At 36.7% G+C, this 14,244-nt stretch overlaps 1 pseudogene; it reads left to right on the top strand.

The window, feature by feature from the left end:
* The first annotated feature begins 9,286 nt into the window (after positions 1-9,286).
* LOC118742021 overlaps positions 9,287-14,244 on the top strand; it is a 13,083-nt pseudogene continuing 8,125 nt past the window's right edge.

Raw genomic sequence — 14,244 nt, 5'->3', positions numbered from 1 at the left:
AGTTAGTATGAAGACCTACTTTCAAATCAGATTTTTGAGAAAAATTCTAAGTATGCAGTTTTATATCCTATTATATTTTAGTATAACATAGTGCAAGCTTGAAGTTGCCAGAAAACCGCGTTGATTTTTGGCAAGTTTTTTACGCAGTTTCTTCCATGCAAATTATGTGCAACATTTTTTTTTTGTATGGAAGAAACTGCGTATAAAAAATTTTCAAAAAACAAAGAGGTTTTCTAGCTATTCAAGCGCGCACTTTATTATACTAAAATTAAATGGGCTATAAAACTGCATACTTTGAATTTTTCTAAAAAATCTGATTTGAAAGTAGAACTTCATACTAACTATATTTTTATAAAAAACAATTAGAGAAGAAATCAGAATAAAAAACTTTGCATTCATGGCGAAAAATTCTCTGTGCCAAAATTTTTTCCCGGCACGGTATATGTGAAGATATTTTCAAATAAATAAGTATTAAAAAACTATCTATTAACAAATTAACAATTAAATAAGAGGGGTTTAATATATATTATAAAGTAGCTGAATTTATTTTTTATCTTTTTTGCCGATAGGCTGCAAATTTTTTTGCCGGTCGTGTGCATATTGGAAGTGCTTCTTTGCAACGGAAATAAAAACTTCTTCGTCGGAGTTAAATTTTTGACGAAAAGCACCTAAGAAAATAAAGTGAAAGATTAAACTCCATTGGAAATCGGAAAATTTAATTAAGTAAAAAGTGGTAAAAAATATTAATATCCGTACTTCTTATTGCCGCAGTCGTTGCCAAACCAATAGCTCTGCTTTTGGTACCAGTTCCCTTCCACGTGAAAAGTCCTGTTACCTCATCTATAATAATTTTCCACCAGCACGTTCTTAAATATTTATCTACATTTAAAATATTTAAATCCTTTAGTATTGCTCCGCGCAGCCTGTGAAAGAATTGCCAAACTCGTTAAATTAATTTGTATTTTTGAATTACATATGTAGTAGCTACTTACAAGAAGTTTAATTATAAAAGAAAGTGGTAGATCGTCCTTTGCATTTGCACCAGTCTGCCAGTAAATTACATACTTAATAATTTACTTAAATTGAATATTTAACAAACTACTTACTTATAAAATATTGTGATTGAAGAAAAATTTTCAACAAAACTAAAATTTTTTTCTTGTGCTGACAAATTACTGCAAGCCTCTTTCCATAATATTTTTTTACGAGCTTTTCTCTAACTTTTTGGCGATACGAGAATCCCTCGTAACCCAGCCAGCAAAATCATCGTAAACAAGCTCGTAATTGGATATTTTCTCGAAGAAAAACCGGATTAAAAATCGTTTATGATAGCCGTTTACGACTCTTTTTCGAGCACTTTTTCGCTTTAAATTGTGCATCGCCTACGAACAGTCGTAAACGGATCGAAAAAGCATTCGTATGCGAATGTTTTTACGTCCGTTTTTTAATTGTAAACGAGTCTCGTAAACGATTAATTTACGTTAAAAAAGCGTTTTTCTACACTGCTTTATCTACTGTTTTTGAATGCTAAAAATAAAGGCAATTAATTAATTCAAATTACTGTAGTTCTTTTATTGAATGGAATTATAATTAATAAATATTTATAGTGCCGGATCAAAGTATTGACACAGAGAATTTTTCACAATGTATGCAAAGTTTATTACTTGAATTTCTTTTCGCACATTTTTTTTTAAATATAGTTAGTATGAAGACCTACTTTCAAATCAGATTTTTGAGAATAATTCTAATTATGCAGTTTTATATCCCAATATATTTTAGTATAACATAGTTCAAGCTTGAAGTTGCCAGAAAACCGCGTTGATTTTTGGCAATTTTTTCACGCAGTTTCTTCCATGCAAATTATGTGCATTTTTTTTTTGTATGGAAGAAACTGCGTATAAGAAATTGTCAAAAAACAAAGAGGTTTTCTAGCTATTCAAGCGTGCACTTTATTATACTAAAATTAAATGGGCTATAAAACTGCATACTTAAAATTTTTCTAAAAAATCTGATTTGAAAGTAGAACTTCATACTAACTATATTTTTATAAAAAACAATTAGAGAAGAAATCAGAATAAAAAACTTTGTATTCATGGCGAAAAATTCTCTGTGCCAATATTTTTTCCCGGCACTGTATATGTGAAGATATTTTCAGATAAATAAATATTAACAAACTATCTATTAACAAATTAACAATTAAATAAGGGGTTTAATATATATTATAAAGTAGCTGAATTTATTTTTTATCTTTTTTGCCGATAGGCTGCCAATTTTTTTCCGGTCGTGTGCATATTGGAAGTGCTTCTTTGAAACGGAAATAAAAACTTCTTCGTCGGAGTTAAATTTTTGGCGAAAAGCACCTAAGAAAATAAAGTGAAAGATTAAACTCCATTGGAAATCGGAAAATTTAATTAAGTAAAAAGTGGTAATAAATAATATTATTATCCGTACTTCTTATTGCCGCAGTCGTTGCCAAACCAATAGCGCTGCTTTTGGTACCAGTTCCCTTCCACGAGAAAAGTTTTCCTGCCTCATCTGTAATATTTTTTTTTAATAAATCATTTATTGACGCTAGTACGGATAAGGCTTCGGATTTCGCACGCCTTTTTAAATGAGAAGCCATATTATCAATAAAACATTAAGTTCAATAACTGCAAAGACCTAATAAACTAGCAAATTAAAAAAATAAATAACTATAAACTTACGAGATAGGGGAATTAAACGTTTAAATCCTTTAGTGTTACTCCGCGCAGCCTCTGAAAGAATTGCAAAACTCGTTAAATTAATTTGTATTTTTGAATTACATATGTAGTAGCTACTTACAAGTTTAATTATAAAAGAAAGTGGTAGATCGTCCTTTGCGTTTGCAGCAGTCTGCCAATAAATCACATACTTAATAATTCTCTTAAATTGAATATTTAACAAACTACTTACTTATAAAATATTGTGATTGAAGAAAAATTGTCAACAAAACTAAAATTTTTTCTTGTGCTGACAAATTACTAAAAGCCTCTTTCTATTATATTTTTTTGTTTTATCGTTTACGAGCTTTTCTCTAACTTTTTGGCGATACGAGAATCCCTCGTAAAACATAATGTTCGTAAAATGTACGTTTTCTTGCTGGCTGGGTAAAAAATTGAAATTGTTCGAAATTGTTGTTGCTTGAAATTGAAAATGAAAATATGTGTGTGAGTTTGTGAGTAAATTTAAAAATTATATTAGGTTCATTCCTTATCTTTTTGGACTAAAATCTGAAAAGTGTCAAAATGTCAGAGCGTAAGCAAAATGGGCTCACTAAAAGAGAATAACAGGAAAAGTAAAGGAACGCAAAAAACCAAATTTTTAGTCCAAAGAATGGCAACAACAAAGCTAACGTCAAATAAGAATGTAAATGTATGTACAAAACACCTTCACACAAGCACAAGCACAATAAACACTTTCTATATCAATTATTTTTTACCTCCTTCCAATTTGAATTAACTTTTTTTACTTTTTAGATTATTCTCACTTTTTGCGTATTCTTTAATTTCCGTTAATTTAAATTCAGTCGAGTTTGACACTTTTCAGGATTTTGCCAGAAAAAATTCTTCTGACTAAATCTGACTACTTCGGACTGATGAGAGTCACTCTCACCGAGTGTTGCTCTCTCATTTTTACTGTCATTTCCGAGTTAAGGAACGCTTTTTGGACTAAATCTGACTACTTCGGACTTTTTCTGACTATTTCTGGGAGATAAGGAACGCTCCTATTGTTTGGAAACGTCAAGAATTTTAAAAGTGGCTCTCAGCGGTTCTACCTTACTATATTTTTATCATGATTAATACTACATATTATATTTTTTTTGTTTATTGAATTTATTGTGTAGTTTTTATCAAGTAGTACAGTAAATATTTGAATAAAAATGCTGTTTTGAAAAATACAAAAAAAACAGATTTTTTAATTTTTTAAAGAATTCTGCGATCAGAAATTTCAACTATTCCTCAGACTAGGGCCAGTAGGGCCAGTTTTTCAGAGCAGGTTTAAACTTAGATCACGTAAAAAGCTTCTCATAAAATCCATTTGCCGTTCAGAGGGGGCGTAAAATTATAGGTTGTTGTTGTTGATGTAGCGGCTACAACAACCCCGACCAGATCGGTTGATATCTCAGTCGTTGTCGTCAAGTTCCACTAACGGCAGCCCTAGGAAGCGTGCAAGCTCTATCCTGTCGCTGTCCTGAGTGCGGTGTTCTGTACAGTCTGTAGCTTCGTCCACTGCGTCCTACTAGTCCCCGGCGACCACACTGGTGCTGCGTAACAACTTAGCAAAAGTGTAAGCGCCAAAATATTATTATTATTATTATTATTACGCCAAAAAAATAACAAAAAACCAAATTATTATTTTCTATAAGTACAGTGACCATTCGTACCGATTTTGGCGGGACAGTACCGATTTTGAGAAAATTGTCCCGCTGAATATTTTTTAAAAGTCGGGACGTATAAGTGTCCCGATTTTTCATATTTGTACCGATTAAGTCCCGATTTTCAGTGTTTTATTTATTAATTTATTATTATTATTATTATTATTATTTTTTTGTTCTTCGTTGGAGAGGGAAATGCTTTATGCACTGGCCGGGGGCGCTAGTCTCTATACTACCTTCCCCGAGTGTGGGTCTCCCACCGAAGCGTGTTGGGCTACCCACTCAAACCCAAACTCCCACCGCCCGCGCAAGAATCCCGCATCTGGCACCGCAATTCTGCATGTATTCAGATGCAGGAGCGCGCTGCTAGAGCCTCGAGGCTGCTCTTTTGTAGGGGCGTTTCATTCGGGTGTCCTCAGTAGACATCCGTCCTCTCGTTTGCAGCGGAGTACGAATTTCACGTATCTCGCAATTGCTTCCCACTTGTCTGCACTGGATATCATTACCCCAATTATGTTGTTCGGAGTTATGTCTCCGTATCTTTCTTCCAACATTCTGCGCGAAATCAAGAAGTGTTCGCAGGTGAAGAATGTATGGTACACGTTATCTTCGACGTTTCCACAGTAGTGACAGAACGGTGAGTCCACCCTTCCCATTCTATGAAGATATTCTCGGAAGTAACCATGACCGGTGAGGAATTGCGTCAGGTAGAAATCGTTTTCCCCATGCGGTCTGTTCAACCATGTTTGAAGGTCTGCTATCAGGGTGTGCGTCCATCGACCTTTTGTGCTCGCGTTCCAGTATTGTTGCCACTGCTGGATTAGTTGCTCGGGCGCCCTTGCCGCGGCAGCTGCTCGACCTACCTCGGCACTGAGATTGTAAATCTCTTTTCGCTCGTAAGCAAGTAGCTCAATTGGCATGAAGCCAGAGATAACTAGAACCGCGTCCGCGGACACTGTACGGTATGCAGAAGCAATGCGTAGTGCCCCTCTGCGCTGGACCGAAGACATTTGAATCCGGTATTTTTTGATTTTCAATGCGTCGGCCCATATTTCTGCCCCGTACAGGAGCACCGACTGGACTGCTGTCATCAGAAGCTTCCTGCGGCATGGCTTCGGGCCGCCCATGTTCGCCATCAGCCGGCTTAGAGCCACCGTGCTCTGCGCAGCTTTTTCACATACTCCATGGATGTGTTCCCAGAATGTGAGTTTGCTGTCAAGCTTCACCCCTAGGTATTTTGTAGACCTAGAAGTTGTCACGAGTTGAGGTCCGACCATCATATTTATAATTGTTGGGATCCGTTTCCTGGTGAGGAGCACGATCTCTGTTTTGGCTGTAGCCAATTACAGACCGTGATGGCTCATCCATCCACTGACGTTGCGCATGACCTGGTTTAGCTTGAGCTGTGCTAGTTGGAGGTTTCTTGCTGTTATGACGGCGGCCAAATCGTCCGCGAAGGCGACAAGGAAAGCGCTCTCCGGTCTTTCCGTGCGCAACAGACTGTCATACGTGGCGTTCTAGAGTTCCGGGCCAAGTACAGACCCCTGTGCCGCTCCGCCGGTTATACGTCTCTTTCTCTGACCTTGTATTGTGTCGTACAAAAGCCAACGGTCTCTGAGGTAGTCCCGGATCATATCTAGCAAGTATGTTGGAACCTTGAATGACCGTTCCAAGGCCTCCAGCATGTCGTCCCATCTTGCCGAGTTGAAGGCGTTCTTGACGTCCAATGTGACTAGCAGCACTATTGGCCGCACCTGATGGCAGGCTTCTTCGGCCTTATGTACCGCCTCGACTACTTCGCCAATTTCTCCTATAGTTGAGTGTCCCTCCCTGAAGCCATGTTGTCGGAGTGAAAGGCCTCCCTCACTTCCATTTGAGCAAGCGAAGAAGGTGGTTGGTTGATCTCTGCGCTGCGGTTTCAGTGTAATTGTGTAATTGTGCTGAGTTTTAATTATCAGTTTTGAATAATTAGTTTTGTGCTGAGTTTAATTGCAAGTTTGATTTTTGTTCTGGATTGCGGATTCCTTGTGACCACTGCGGAATCTTTTGGAGTTTTTGTGGAATTGCTGGGGGCTTTGCCCAACGGTAAGCTGCATCTTGCTATTTGATTTTGTGCTTTTTGTGTTTCAATTAATTTGTGCTGATACGTGCAAGGAAAGTGAAACGTGTTGTTGAAGGTAGAGTAGATGACGCCATGGCGTCAAAAGCTGATGATTTGGGGGAGACTGAGGAGGAGCATGTGGAGGCTCCGGTGGATTTTAAACATAAAAGATTTAAAACGGATGCTAATGATTGCAAAAAGGGGGGGTCCTCAAAGGTTTTAGGTTCCGTCAATCCTTCTAACATAGATTTTGAGGAATATGCTGTGGAATGGATGAGGGACAAGGGAATAGGTACAGGAAAAAGGAGAAAGAGAAATGGTTTTATACCCAGCAAGCCATAAAGGGTTAGCATGTGTACTGTTTGATACTAACTTATGTGACACGGTGCACAACAAGAAAGTAAGAAACGGTTTATACTTGTGGAGCAGGATTAAGGATTTGGGAATTGAGGGCATTGATACGATAAGGGCTATAGGAGTTACGTTGTACAAAGTGTACTTTATTAATGCTTCATATGCGAATAGGTGTGTACAAAGTGATGTCTTAAAATCGGTAAAAATTAAGACATTCATTCCAAAGAACTATGTTGAGACTTTTGGAGTTATTAGACACATTCCGGTTGAGTACTCCGAGAGAGAGATCAGGGAGGGATTGAGATCGGCGGTTGAAGTTATGTCGGTTCAGCGGCTCACAAAGCGAGAAAGCAAAGAAAGTAGCAATAGAATACCAACTCTGTCGGTGAAGATTGGTTTTTTGGGGGATTGTATTCCAAAAGAAGTGGTTTTGGATTACACAATACTGGAAGATAACCATTTTTATCCCATGGTGATACAGTGCTTCAAGTGCGGAAGGCTGCGCAGAAGGTGTGCAAGTCAGCTAAAAGATGCCTGAAATGTGGCAAAAATGATGGATGTGTGGGGAATTGTACTTCGACCAAATGCATTTTATGCGGTGATGAGTCGCATAATTCGTTCAACAAGGCTCATTGCCCTGTTTGGATGAAGGAGGATAGACTTATTAAGATTATGACCTTAAAGAGAAAATCAAGACTGGAGGCTCTAAATGAGTGTAAGGAGGGTCATAGTAACAGGTTTGATTTACTAAGTGTGGAAGATTTTCCAGAGCTTAGTTCACAGCAATCCGGTTTGAGGGATAATGACAGGGAGGCGAATGCTGTTCTTACTCCTATGAGCTTTGCAAGTAAATTGAAGAATGCTGGTGCAAGGAAGGTAAATACAGTCAGGAAGGTGCAACCGAAAGAAGCAGTTCAAAAGAGGGTGTGGACTACGTCTCAACAAAATGGTATAGCCTTGAACAGACAAAACTTACATATTGTGTCTGAGATTGAGAACATCACTACTGAAATGACTAAGTTTGCAAGAGATGCGTTCCGTAAGGTAGATTTTCCTGCAGGTGTTAATGCTTTTGTGCACTTTAATGATCGGTTAAAGCAGCACTTTTTGAACCTTGAGAATAGTGACACGAGTCAAGATGATGGGTTAATAATTAATCATCAGAATGAAGATACTACAATATAACGTACAATCGTTAAAGAAGAATGCCAATAATTTAGATTTTTTTGCTAACAGTAATAATTTTGATATTTTGTGTCTCAGTGAGGTTTACTCACATGATGATGAAAATGGTAGGAAGAATATTTTGAATTTTGATTTGGTGGAAAAGAGAAGAGCTGATGGATATGGGGGAGCTGCGGTAGCACTCCGAAAAGCCATTAAGTTAAAGAGATTGAGATATTTATCAGATCATGATGTTTGTGTGGTACAAACTACTAATCTGATCACAAATTTAGTTATTTGCTCGGTATATTGTGAACCGTCAATGGATCTCACTGAGTTTAGGAATTTCATCACAAACCTTTTAAATTTTCTTGAAGCTTTTAATAATGTTTTTGTAATGGGCGATTTGAATGCTCGTTCGGTTGTATGGGGGGATACAGTTGATAACCCGAAAGGGAAATGGCTGTCCAGTTTCATAAATGCTTCAACCTTTAAATGCCTGAACAATGGTGCCATCACTTTCAGACCAGTGATTAATGACATGAAAAGGGGTTCGGTTTTGGACCTAACTTTTACTAATGTGTCCACACAAGTTAATTGGGAGGTGCTAAAATTTCAAATTGGGGGGAGTCATCACTATCCTATTGTGACGGATGTGAATTTTACAGAAACCAAAGGTGTCAGTTTTTTATCAAAAAAAAAAGTTGTTTAGCTCTTTAAATAAAGTTAAGTTTGAACCCACAGTTGGTTGCGTTACACAGACCCTAAAAAATGAGATTAAAAGTGCCACTACGATTTTAAATGATAAAACACCAAAAGCATGGTGGAGAGAGGACTTAAACAAATTTTTCAGATTATACAAAGCGGCGAGAAAGAAATGTTATTCTGCACCGACCCCGGAAAATTTTAACTATGCTCTTAAGTGTGAGGAAACATGGAAGAATGAAGTGAAAAAAGCGAAGAATCAAAACTTCATGGAAAGCGTACAGAGGCTGAATATGGAGCCAAATACTAAGGAGGCCTGGAGATTCGTAAACAACTTAAAAGGAAACTCAAGAAAGTCAGACATGTCACAATGGCCGGAGGAATGGAACGATAGATTTCTCCAGCATTTGAAAGGGCAAGTAATGAATTGTCAGGATGTGAGGGGTGATGTAAATGCTGAGTGTTTTGACACGACAGTTCCAAGGTTCAGCTTGGTGGAGCTGAATTCCATACTTAAAAGTAAGAAAAAAAAATCGGCAGGGGGTCATGATAGAATCACGTACGAAATGATTCGTGCGCTCTCTGACGACGCTAAGGAAATGCTGGTAAATACGTTGAGTGACGCTTTTATGAGGGGGGAAGTTGAAAAGGAGTGGCGTATCATTAAAGTGATACCCATTCTTAAGAGTGGTAAGGATCCTGGTGATCATGAAAATTATAGACCCATTTCGTTAATACCGGTTCTTCTTAAAACTGTTAATTTGATGGTCAAGGCCAGATTGGACCCTTTCCTAGCTGAAAAGGGTGTGCTTCCAAATAGATGTTTTGCTTATCGTAAGGGGAGGTCTGCCTCCATGTGCTTAAATGAAATCTTACAAAATATTCATGTGTACAAGGATAGAGGTCAAAAAGTTGTGGCAGTTGTTGTGGACATTAGTAATGCGTATAACAGTGTGCCGACGCTGTCTTTGTCTAATATGCTTAAGGGTTTTAAGGTTGAAAGCAAGTATGTAAACTGGATTAGGTCCTTCTTGCAGGAAAGGGTATTACGGCTTGTGAAAAGTGAAGTTACTGTAGGTAACGGGTTACCACAAGGTAGCTGCCTTTCTCCACTTCTTTTCAATGTATATACCAGATCTTTACATGAATGTGAGGATAATTGGACTGATGTATTTCAATTTGCTGATGATTTTCTTATCTTAATACATGATTGGGATTTTAAGAGATTAACTGTCAAGCTGGAGCAGAAAGTCAATGAGTTTGTAAGAAGATGTAGTAGTCTGAACCTTGTAATTAATTTACAAAAAACTAAAGTAATACATTTTAGCAAAAACTGCAAAAAGGAGATAAATTTGCAGGTCAACAGTCATTCGATAGAGCAAGTTAAACAAATCAAGTTTATAGGTCGTACTCTGACGTCGTCCTTGTCTGTAAAAGCACATTACAATAAACTGCTTGAAAATGCTTCTAATAATGTAAAGCTTATCAGTTGGATTACCACAGTTAAAGCTGGGGTAATGCCTAATATTGCAGTGAATCTGTACAAAAGTTTAGTTAGATCCAAAATTGAAGTGGCGAGAACCACTGTACATGACATTCCAAAGTCTGTGGAACAAAAAATTAGAGCTTTTCAGAATAAGACCTTGAGAAGGTGTTTGGGTTTAACCCCCTCTACCCCGACTCACAATATATATGTACTAGCGAATGAATTTGAACCTAGAGAAAGGGAAAAATTTCTAACTTGCCGTGAATTAATAAAACTAAAATTTGTAAACCCGGAAGTTTTTGACTGTATCAAAGGGAATAAAAAGAATAACTCCAGCTACTCGACTACCTACTATCAATTCAAGGAGATTTTTAATAATATTAGCACGGAAATTAGTTTTCATAAAAGTGAGCATCTGAGAATTGTGAGACATGTGCTTGAGGGTAAAAAAGCGAACTTCTCTAAAGAGCAGTATCAAGCAGAGTATAGTAGTCTAGTACACAGGTACAAGGAAAGAGGTTATACAATTTTTGCCACGGATGCATCGGGTGGGGAAGACTCCATGGGGTGTGGAGTGTTCAATGTGACACATAGACAGAAATTACTCTGGAGTATTAATTTCAAGACTTCATCAGTTTTTAGTGAGTTGTGGGCTATTGTCAAAGCAGTTGACATAGCGGTTGAGGACAAATTTAAAAAAATTGTAATTTTTACGGATAGTTTGACGTCGTGTAGGTTGTTGGAAAAATGCGACTCCAACAACTACATAGTTGCAAGAATACATTCCAGTATCAATAATAGTGGCTTAGAGTGTGAAATAGTATGGACCCCAGGGCATGTTGGGATTGAAATGAATGAGGTGGCTGATGAGTTGGCTAAGTGGGCGGTGTCAGTGGGTGCCCCTTTGAATGTGTTACTTACTCCGGAAGAAGCATTGAGACAGATCAGTAGCATTCTGAAAGATGAATGGAACACTAGGTACAGACTGATGTCTGAGTATAAAGGTAGAACATTTTTCAAGTTTTTTCCGGACATACCACACAGACCTTGGTACTATAAGTCATCGCTTGATGTGAAAGATGTCAAATTAATTAATCGTCTTCTTACAGGACATACTTATGATAAGGAGTATCTACATAAAGTAAAAATTTTAAGGTCCAATATATGTGAGGAATGTCAATCTGTTGACAATTATTCACACGCGATCTTTTCTTGCAGGAAATATGCTAGCACAAGATCAAAGTTTGATGCAGTTAGGAAATGTAGAGTTTGATGAAATTTTTTTAAAAAAAGATGAAGCAATGCTCAAGGAATTGTGAAACTTTGTGAAAGAAGCACAAATTGATATTTAGTTGTAATATAGAGTACAAAATATATAGTACAAATTAACTTTATACTTGTTTTTAATTAATAGTGGTATTCATCTAAACCGATAACTTTATCAAGCAGATAATCTTATAAGTTTATGCACTCTGTTACATGAACGACCCACACTCTCTTTTCGTTTACACATGCGACAATAGTCGTGTTTTCTTTGGTTATAAAGCGCAGTGTCACTAACTTTATACTACTAGCACGGGGATAAAGAAATTATAGAAACTACCTCACTAAATTGGAAAAATATATATTTACGAGATATCTATTTAAATAAATGTACATATAACATAAAGGCTATTTATTTGAAGCAAGTTATAAGAAACAATGGCAGAATGTCTGTTTGTGTATGAATTCATTTGTCATTTTTTAAAAATGCTATTTAGTAAATTTCGTTTTGATTTCGACATTAGAAATATTCAGATTATAAAAGTTTTTCACAAATGTTTTAAGATTTTAAAAATTTTAAAAAGTACGGTAGAATGCAACAATGTGGTTGTTTACGCTAGCCCCCTTCACCTTAAGTATGTTTATGAAGTAGAGAATTTCACTTGTAGATGTCGCTGTGATCTAAGCGGGAACAGCTACTCGTTACTCGAGTTCCTTTTTCTCGAGTCCTGTTACCCGCCTCGGATGTTAGGTTTCGCCTTCTGCGATCGCCCAACACTCTGGCACTTTGGAAGAGAACTCCGAGCAATCCACAAGTAAGGTCCTCTAATATTAATCATTTTATATACCATTTTGTTACAGCATTTTTTTTATATACATATATATATATATAATAAAGTGGCCGTTAGGCGCTTACATATATATATACATATATACGAGTAAAAAGTGAAGTGTTTTTATTTAATTTTATTGAGCGAATTTAAGTGTGTTAAATTCAACCCTCGAAGGACTTCAGGGATGCGGCACCTCCTCGACCCTAGTTTGCCGCGGAATTCAAGAGGAATTCCCGGCCCCCAAATCACCCCGTCCCGAACATGGTCCTTCGAGCCGGATCGGCTTGAAGTTTTTCGTGGTTGACCCACATTTGCTTAAAAATAAAATAAAAGTGATAAAACTTCGAAGAAATAAACATTTTTCATAAACTGCCAAGTTGCCTTCTTAAAGGAGAATTTTTATCGCGCCCCCCGTTAACACGCTTTTTATTTTCTTGTACACGTCGAATCGTGTGCAATTAAACATATCAAACAACTTTTATATTGCATTCATCCGTGAAACCCGCCACCATCTTTGGTTTTTATTATATTCATTGGTGAATACCCCCAACAGTTTGACGTTTCCGAACGAACCCTAAGAAAAATAAAAAACATAACCAAAAAAAAAAATCAATTAGCAAATTCACACGTTTTTGGCAACAAATCTTTTCTCTGGTATTTCCTTGTAAATACCAAAGAACGTAAATGTATAAGAAGCGACAACTCGTTACTTTGAAAATGTGCCGCGACGATTTTGACCGTATCTGAAAGGTTGAGATGAGGAGTTCGTCTCCCTTTAAAGCTGAAATTAGTCAAGAACGTAAACCTACCGGTACGTAAACCCGAGTCAGCTGACACGATCTGTCTTACCAAAGCGCCATGTAAATGAAAACTCAACACAGCAGAATTTTTCTGTAGTTGTAGCCCGTAGCGCAGAAATCTGCGGAATTTAGATTTTTTCCGTGTCAGCTGATTTCTCCTTCTTTAGATGGTTGCCACTTCGTCAGTTTTACAGATGGTAAAAAAGATATAAGTTCCTACTCAAAATATGTTTAAACTATTTGAAATTTACTATTGAATAAGGTTTTTGTTGAAAACTAAGTAGTTTATATTTAGCTAAAATCTATTATAGCACAAAAATTGTAGTTGAAAGGGTAAGTTTATGAAAAGGCATTGATGAGTGGCAACAGTGTAGTAAGCAACACTGAGGGCTCCAGTAATCGACAAAATTCTGCGTACACAGACTGCGTTTAAGTATACGTTCTGCGTTCTCGACTAATTTCAGCTTAACTCTGTCCGCGGCAGATTTTTGATTTTCGCCTCGAATGCGGAAGAAGCAAACAAAACAGAAGAAAAGCGGCAAATGTGAATGTCGGTGATTATTTTGCACAAGTGATTGAAAAAATGTATTTTAATTTAGAAAATACATAAATGGAGGTGCAAAATATAAAATATTTAGTGAATGTGTAAGATACTGACGTGCCTTATTGTGAAAGTGTTGTTATCAATAATAAAAAGTGTTTGTAAGTGCCAAGTGTTTGTCAACAAGTGCCGATTGTTGGCGTCTGTGGATAGAAAGTGATCATTATTTTAAACAAAACCAGTGTACTTTTATATAAAAATGCATTAGTTTAATAAGAAATCTATGCATTTATATATGAGTGTACTTATGTTTTGTTTTCATCTGGAAATTTACATATTTAAAGTGCTAAAAATGGTGTGTTGGGAGTTTTGAAGGATAGTGTATACGGCGGCTTTATTACAAAACCAATGTTTATTATATAAAGATGGCATAAGTTTAATTTAAATCTATGCATTTATACATGAATATGCATACATTTTGTTATTATCGGGCAAGAATAAATGTTTTCCAATCTTTTGTTCATATGCATGAAAAAAATAAACACATAAATGTAAAACATAAGTTGTCTCCGTCTTTCTCACATCCTCCGCCAAAACAAAC

This window comes from Rhagoletis pomonella, unplaced genomic scaffold (assembly GCF_013731165.1).
Source record: "Rhagoletis pomonella isolate Grant_MI unplaced genomic scaffold, Rhpom_1.0 Rhpom_scaffold_00006, whole genome shotgun sequence".
Taxonomy (NCBI): Eukaryota; Metazoa; Arthropoda; class Insecta; order Diptera; family Tephritidae; genus Rhagoletis; species Rhagoletis pomonella.
This window is presented reverse-complemented; position numbering and strand designations above follow the sequence as displayed.